The sequence below is a fragment of the Bombina bombina genome, chromosome 6, assembly GCF_027579735.1.
Source record: "Bombina bombina isolate aBomBom1 chromosome 6, aBomBom1.pri, whole genome shotgun sequence".
In the NCBI taxonomy this organism is placed as follows: domain Eukaryota; kingdom Metazoa; phylum Chordata; class Amphibia; order Anura; family Bombinatoridae; genus Bombina; species Bombina bombina.
The window spans coordinates 152826099-152834790 of NC_069504.1; positions in this window are offsets into that span (position 1 = coordinate 152826099).

Sequence of the window (8692 nt, forward strand, 5' to 3'; positions counted from 1 at the left end):
AATGACGCAATAAAATGAAGCATTTTCAGCCCCCGCGAGCCTAACAGCCCACAGGGAAAAAGTCAAATTTTAAGGTAAGAAAAATGTTAAAATGCATTATCCCAAATATGAAACTGACTGTCTGAAAATAAGGAAAGTTGAACATTCTGAGTCAAGGCAAATAAATGTTTGAATACATATATTTAGAACTTTATAAACAAAGTGCCCAACCATAGCTAGGAGTGTCACAGAAAATAAGATTTACTTACCCCAGGACACTCATCTACATGTTTGTAGAAAGCCAAACCAGTACTGAAACGAGAATCAGCAGAGGTAATGGTATATATAAGAGTATATCGTCGATCTGAAAAGGGAGGTAAGAGATGAATCTCTACGACCGATAACAGAGAACCTATGAAATAGACCCCGTAGAAGGAGATCACTGCATTCAAATAGGCAATACTCTCCTCACATCCCTCTGACATTCACTGCACGCTGAGAGGAAAACCGGGCTCCAACTTGCTGCGGAGCGCATATCAACGTAGAATCTAGCACAAACTTACTTCACCACCTCCATCGGAGGCAAAGTTTGTAAAACTGAATTGTGGGTGTGGTGAGGGGTGTATTTATAGGCATTTTGAGGTTTGGGAAACTTTGCCCCTCCTGGTAGGAATGTATATCCCATACGTCACTAGCTCATGGACTCTTGCTAATTACATGAAAGAAAGATTAATTAAGAATGAGAATAAAAAACTTAATATTAACAGAATTCAGCACAATGGGAAACTTTTAATTAAGCCAGAAGAAATATCTAGGGTATTTTATCAATATTTTCAACAACTTTACACTAGTAAAGAATTTGATATAAACAAAGCGACAGAATTCTGTAGCAAAATCAACTTTCCTACAGCCACTCCTGAGGAGATTGCCAGACTCAATGCACCTATTTCACTAGAAGAAATTGGAATAATAGTCACCAAACTTCCCATAAGCAAGGCAGCTGGCCCGGATGGTTTGCCCAACGAGTTCTATAAAATCCTAATATCAGTGATAGCGCCATATCTGGGCAATCTTTACAATGATATTTTTATTAAACATAAACAGGCTTCCTCCTCTTTCGCATCTTCACTTACCACTCTGATCTTGAAAGAGGGGAAGGACCCCACATGTAAAGAGTCTTATAGACCTATTGCACTGTTAAATTCAGACTATAAAATTCTCTCCTCTATTCTAGCAAAAAGACTCCAGTCTATCTTAACTACAGTAATCCATCCGGACCAAGCTGGCTTTATTAATAACCGTAACTCCTCAGCAAAAATTAGAGAATTACTAGTTACTATGGAATATATACAAAGAACATCTCCCCAGGGGGCGGGGAGGGGGGATCCCCCTGACATGGCTATTTTATCACTTGATGCGGAAAAAGCCTTTGACTTAGTAATCCATAAACATCTAATTTTCTCTTTAACAAAGTTTGGGATTGGGGGTAATTTTCCTAAATTTGTGGAGAATATATACAACCATTCCTTTACAAGTCTGATTATTAACAATGATATTACTTCTTCAATTGCATTGAAGAGGGGCACTCGTCAGGGCTGTCCTCTCTCCCCGCTCCTATTTGACTTAGCCATAGAACCCTTAGCAATTCAGATTAGGCGCTCGCTCGAAGGTATAAAAATTCAAAATCACAAAATAAAAATTGGATTATATGCGGATGATCTACTTATATATCTTTCTAACACAGAAAAAAACATCCCAAAACTTCTGCGTATCACTGATCAGTTTGGGATATTCTCAGGGTACAAAATAAATGCTACAAAATCAGAGTTAATTTGGCTTAGGAAAAACAAGACTAGCATAACAGACATACCCTTTAGAGTGGTAACGGAATCTATGAAATATTTAGGAATTAAAATCCCAATGAATTTAAAAGATCTCTATAAGGTGAACATAACCCCAATGCTAGCATATATTAAAGAAAGGCTTAAAACTTGGCAAAACCTACCTCTGTCAATTTCTGGTCGTACAGCCTTATTTAAGATGGTTCTTCTCCCAAAATTGCTTTACATTTTGCAGAATGTCCCTCTAATTTTGTTTGAGAAAGATATACGGTCGCTAAACTCATCAATTGGCCAATTTATTTGGCAGGGGAAAAGAGCTAAGATAGCCCTTTCCAAACTAACAGCATTAAGAGAGATGGGAGGCCTGGCACTCCCAAATTTAAGATTCTATAATCTCTGTTTTCTAGTCCGCATAGTAGCAGATTGGTTTTCTAGTAAGAATTATGTTCTAAATATTGATTTAGAGTCTAATATATGTGAACCTTACTCATTATTGGCCTTGGCACACTTGGAACCTAGAGATCTTCCAATAAGCATTAAGGAACTCAAATTTATCTTGAACCCACTTAAAGCTTGGTCTAGATTGACTAAAATTCTTTCAATATGCCCTAAGGCATCGAAATATCTCCCTTTAACTAAAAATCCGAATTTCCAACCTGGTCTAGACTCACCTGTTTTTAATAGGTGGCATAACAATGGATTGGACAGAGTTATTTATCTAATTGATCAGGATAGAAAATGTGTCAAATCTTTTGCACAACTGAGGGACGATTATAATTTGGTAAATAAAGATTTCTTTGCTTATTTACAGATAAGACACTATATTATAGATCTAACACACAGGACTGGTTGGAGCTGGACTTTAGGCAAGCTAGAAACCTGGCTTACAATAACTAGAGATTCCTCTATGTCCATTTCTCTGTGCTATTATCTGTTAAGCCTCAGTAAGGCGGCCCCGCTAGTGGAGAACCTAGCCCTAACTTGGAATAATTTAATCCCACATAGTAATATAGAACCTAAAATCATACAACTTTCTTTGAATAAGGTATTAAAAACAACTCTCTCTTCTAATTGGCGAGACGCTCACCTGAAACTTCTGCACAGGGCATATTTCACCCCGGGGAGAGGCCTTAGAGTCCGAAACCTTGAATTTGACAAATGTCCTAGATGCTCTTATTTAGCTGCGGATCTAATACACATGTTCTGGTCTTGCCCCAAGATGAGAAATCTGTGGAGCAAGCTGGAATATTGGCTTAAGAATGTACTCAAAATTGAGCAGATGGCCCTCTCCTTGTTTCAGATTATATTCTGTCTGAGGCCTGGAGAGGAGCGTCAGCCTACTGAAAAACTAGTTAACTTATCTATTTTAGCTACCAGATACCTGATATGTAAGAAATGGAAACTGAGGGCGATACCAACTATATCAGAAATTAGGAACCATCTAAAGAAACAATGTGTCTTAGAACAGAGAACTACCAATATAGACAATGAACGTGACGTGAAGAAATTTTTCCATAAATGGGCGAATTTCATTAAGATTTTCCCCGATAGAGAAATCGACTATCTGATATCTCCATTTAAGAACTCGGAGTTAGTATTACTAGGTGTTTGGTGATCTGAGGTAGGTTAGTGTAAATTGAGAATTTTTGTTTCTCCCCTCCCCTTTTTTTTTTTTTTCTCTCTCCTTCCTTCTTTTTTTTTCTCAGGTTAATGGGGTGGAATATGGAGGGAGGGAGGGGAAGGGGGGGAAAAGATAAGGAAAAATTCCAACACTGAGTTACTAAAGACAAACTGAATAGTTCAGCTAATTTGGTATATGAGATGTAATATACAATTATTTTTTCTTTCGTAAGACTGCTATGGTTTTTTTTGCTTTTTTTCTTTTTTCATTGTTGTCTTCCTCTTATATTGCCTTATATCGAAGAAGCATAATAATATGTTGTTTTTTCTTTATTGCGAACTCTGTACTCACTGTTGGATAAAATAAAATAATATAATAAAAAAAAAAAATGTTACCTGATGGAACAATTAGGAGTAGGCCGGTTATTGCCAAATTTCTTGACTTTCAGGATAAGATTAAGATGATGTATTATTACAGGCAGAAATCCCTGTTCTTAATTGAAGATAAACCATTATTAATGTTTCAAGATTTTTCAGTTGAAACATCTCAAAGGAGGAAAGAAATAGCTCCCCTATGCGCAAAATTAATTCAGGCCGGGATAAAGGCCACGGTCATTTATCCCGCAAAAGTTAAGATAGTAAATGATGGCATACAAAAGATCTTAAATAATCCAGAGGAAGTAAAATAATTTGCTAAATTGAAGGCCATCAATTTATTATCCTAAAGAGTCATATTTATTCAGTCTTAAATAGAGATGTATATCTTGATTGACATGAAATATAAATATTGGAAAATGTGTTGGTTAAAGAGCTTGACCTTGCTCAGTTCGATTTTATTTTTTTATTTTTTCTCTCTCTCTGTCTCCCTCCTCTCTGCGTTAACCGTAAGCAGTCAAGAAAAAATTAGATAGTTGTAATTATGTACTCTTCATAATCCTATATGGTGGAAGTAATTAATTTAGCGTCTTGGAACGTTGGGGGGATTTCCTCTCCACAAAAGCGTAAAAAGATTTTAGCACAACTTAAAAAACATAAAATAAATATTGCCTTCCTCCAAGAAACACATTTAAAGGATTCAGAATTAGTCAAATTAAAAACCGATTGGGTAGGGGAAGTAGTAGGCACCCACTGTACAAATAGGAAAAAAGGAGTAGCCTTTCTCTTTCATAAAAAAATTACAGTATAAAATTTTAAGAATAGAGGCTGATCGAGAAGAAAGATATCTCATTATACATTTGGAGTTAGATGGAATGCCCCTCATATTATGTAATGTCTATGGACCTAATAAATTAGATAAGCAATTTTGGGTTAATTTACAGTCCAAACTATTACCTAATTTTACAGAGAATTTGATTATTGCAGGAGATTTTAACTTAGCTAGATACCCTACATTGGACAGGCTAAAGCCGTCACAGAATAGGAATAGTAAACAAGAAGTCAAAATATTTAAAAACTTCTGTAATACACTGCATAGTAAAGACATCTGGAGGATTCAAAATCCAGATTTAAGGAAATTCTCTGGTGAATCCCGTTCGTATAAAACTATGTCTAGAATAGACTACTTCTTGGTAAGTGATAAAATATTAGGATTAGAATTGAAAGCTGATATTCAAGAAATTATTATTTCAGATCATGCTATCCTTACTCTTAAGTTTAGAATTCTGAAGCCACAAGAAGTTAATTTTAATAGATTTTATTTTCCCAGATATCTTGTACAAAATGTCCAATTTAAAGCATGGTTAAAATTAAAGTGGTTAGATTATATTAATATCAATTCTACACCAGGGATTAAAACAGAAACCTTATGGGAAGCATTCAAGGCAGTAATAAGGGGGGACATCAAAGCATATTTGGTTATGCAGAAACATAAAAACTTAATGAAGGATATAGAATTTGCTAATCAGCTACGCAATATTTATAACACTTATATTAGCGACCCATCTAATAAATCCTGGGAACTATATCGTAAAATTAAAAAGGAAAGAGAACTTTTTTTAGAACAAAAAGTGGCCCAGGAAGACCTTAGAAGACGGTTCTTTTACTTTAGGCACAGCGGTAAAGCAGGGAAACACCTAGCTAACTTAACCAAATAAAAAAAAAGGGGAGAAATGATTGAAGCCATTAAAACTGAAACAGGCAGAATTACACATGTTAAAGAAATCCAAGATTATGCATTTTGTTATTTTTGAGATCTGTATTCAGCATCACCAATAAACCCTCAAATTCAGGAGGAATTTTGGGGGAAAATACAGGTTCCAACATTAGATAGGATTAGCTTAGATAAACTGAACACACCTATAACATTACTAGAGGTGACCAATGCTATTAAAGCATCAGCAGCTAATAAGGCTACGGGACCAGATCAGATCCCAGCTGAGTTGTATAAAATCCTTTCGGAAGAAATTGCCCCATTACTAGTTATCTTGTTTAACCAATATTTTATTAATAATATTCCATGTTCAAAATTTTTTGCTTCTTCACTTATCACACTGGTCCTTAAAAAAAAGAAAAATCCAGAAGAGATTAGCTCATATAGACCAATATCACTCCTAAATTGTGATTAAAAAATATTCATGTCTATTTTAGCATTAAGGCTTAAACCTATTATTGGATCTTTGATCCATAAAGATCAAGTAGGTTTTATGCCAGGGAGAAACTCTACTCGTAACTTACGTAAACTGCAATTATTATTATTAAATTCATACTATTCACAAGATAAGGAAAAAGAGCATTCCTGAGGAAAGGATGCAGCCATAGTTTCAATCGATGAGGAGAGGGCCTTCGACTCCATTACTTGGGACCATTTATTCTTGGCCTTGAGGGAATATGGAGTCGGGGGCCCTTTCCTTCATCTTATACGGTCAATTTACAATTCAGCAGGGGCATCGGTCATTATTAATGGAACATCTTCAGAACAATTTCCCCTTCTTAAGGGCTCAAGACAGGGGTGCCCATTGTCTCCATATCTTTTTTTAATTTGGCTCTAGAGCCCCTTGCAATTCAGTTGAGGAAAGAATTAGATGGGATTAAACTAGGTACCAGAAGAATAACAACACTCATATGCTGATGACCTGCTAGTACTATTAACAAACACAAAAAAAAATGGAGAAATTTGTCACTAATTTTAAATCACAATCACTAAATATGCCAGTAAAAAACAGAGATAGAAAAAACAGGACTAGTATAGATAATCATGGTAACACACCATTAATGACAGCAGCAACAGAGGTAAACATGACAGACCCGCAAGATATAGTTAAGCAGATAGCAGAACTTATGCTGTCGCAATTTGATCAAATTAAATCGGACATATGCAATTTAACTTCAGAAATCAAACAATTTACATCTAGCTTAAATGAAGCAGAGCAGCGTATTTCTGACTTAGAAGATACTATGACTTTACAGGAGCAAATAACTAAAGAGCATAACTCAAAAATAACGAACTTACAGTGTAAAATTACTGAGTTAGAAGATAGAGCGAGGCGTAATAATGTCAGGTTCCTGGGTATTCCTGAGACAAAGGAATATCAAGATTTACATAACTTTATTTCATTAACTCTTCCCCAACAATTAGGAATAGCAGCTGACATCTTACCTTTTGCAGTGGGAAGAGTGCATCGCATAGGGTCGGTTAAAATGTTACCTGATGGAACAATTAGGAGTAGGCCGGTTATTGACAAATTTCTTGACTTTCAGGATAAGATTAAGATGATGTATTATTACAGGCAGAAATCCCCGTTCTTAATTGAAGATAAACCATTATTAATGTTTCAAGATTTTTCAGTTGAAACATCTCAAAGGAGGAAAGAAATAGCTCCCCTATGCGCAAAATTAATTCAGGCCGGGATAAAGGCCACAATCATTTATCCCGCAAAAGTTAAGATAGTAAATGATGGCATACAAAAGATCTTAAATAATCCAGAGGAAGTAAAATAATTTGCTAAATTGAAGGCCATCAATTTATTATCCTAAAGAGTCATGTTTATTCAGTCTTAAATAGAGATGTATATCTTGATTGACATGAAATATAAATATTGGAAAATGTGTTGGTTAAAGAGCTTGCTCAGTTCGATTTTATTTTTTTATTTTTTCTCTCTCTCTGTCTCCCTCCTCTCTGCGTTAACCGTAAGCAGTCAAGAAAAAAGTAGATAGTTGTAATTATGTACTCTTCATAATCCTATATGGTGGAAGTAATTAATTTAGCGTCTTGGAACGTTGGGGGGATTTCCTCTCCAAAAAAGCGTAAAAAGATTTTAGCACAACTTAAAAAACATAAAATAAATATTGCCTTCCTCCAAGAAACACATTTAAAGGATTCAGAATTAGTCAAATTAAAAACCGATTGGGTAGGGTAAGTAGTAGGCACCCACTGTACAAATAGGAAAAAAGGAGTAGCCTTTCTCTTTCATAAAAAAAATGACAGTATAAAATTTTAAGAATAGAGGCTGATCGAGAAGAAAGATATCTCATTATACATTTGGAGTTAGATGGAATGCCCCTCATATTATGTAATGTCTATGGACCTAATAAATTAGATAAGCAATTTTGGGTTAATTTACAGTCCAAACTATTACCTAATTTTACAGAGAATTTGATTATTGCAGGAGATTTTAACTTAGCTAGATACCCTACATTGGACAGGTTAAAGCCTGCACAGAATAGGAATAGTATTAAAACTATGTCTAGAATAGACTACTTCTTGGTAAGTGATAAAATACTCGGATTAGAATTGAAAGCTGATATTCAAGAAATTATTATTTCAGATCATGCTATCCTTACTCTTAATTTTAGAATTCAGAAGCCACAAGAAGTTAATTTTAATAGATTTTATTTTCCCAGATATCTTGTACAAAATGTCCAATTTAAAGCATGGTTAAAATTAAAGTGGTTAGATTATATTAAGATCAATTCTACACCAGGAATTAAAACAGAAATCTTATGGGAAGCATTCAAGGCAGTAATAAGGGGGGACATCAAAGCATATTTGGTTATGCAGAAACGTAAAAACTTAATGAAGGATATAGAACTTGCTAATCAGCTACACAATAGTTATAACACTTATATTAGCTACATTGTTACATCTATAGAAAGCTACAACTGCAGAAAACTGGTAAGATGAAGCTGTGCTGAACCGCGCTGAACTTTGCATGTAAAGGGGAGACCTTGAAAGGGTACAGTACGGGAGCTGCTCCCTTAGACACTTTACTTCAGACCTTGGAATAAGCTGGTCCTTAAAAAAAAGAAAAATCCAG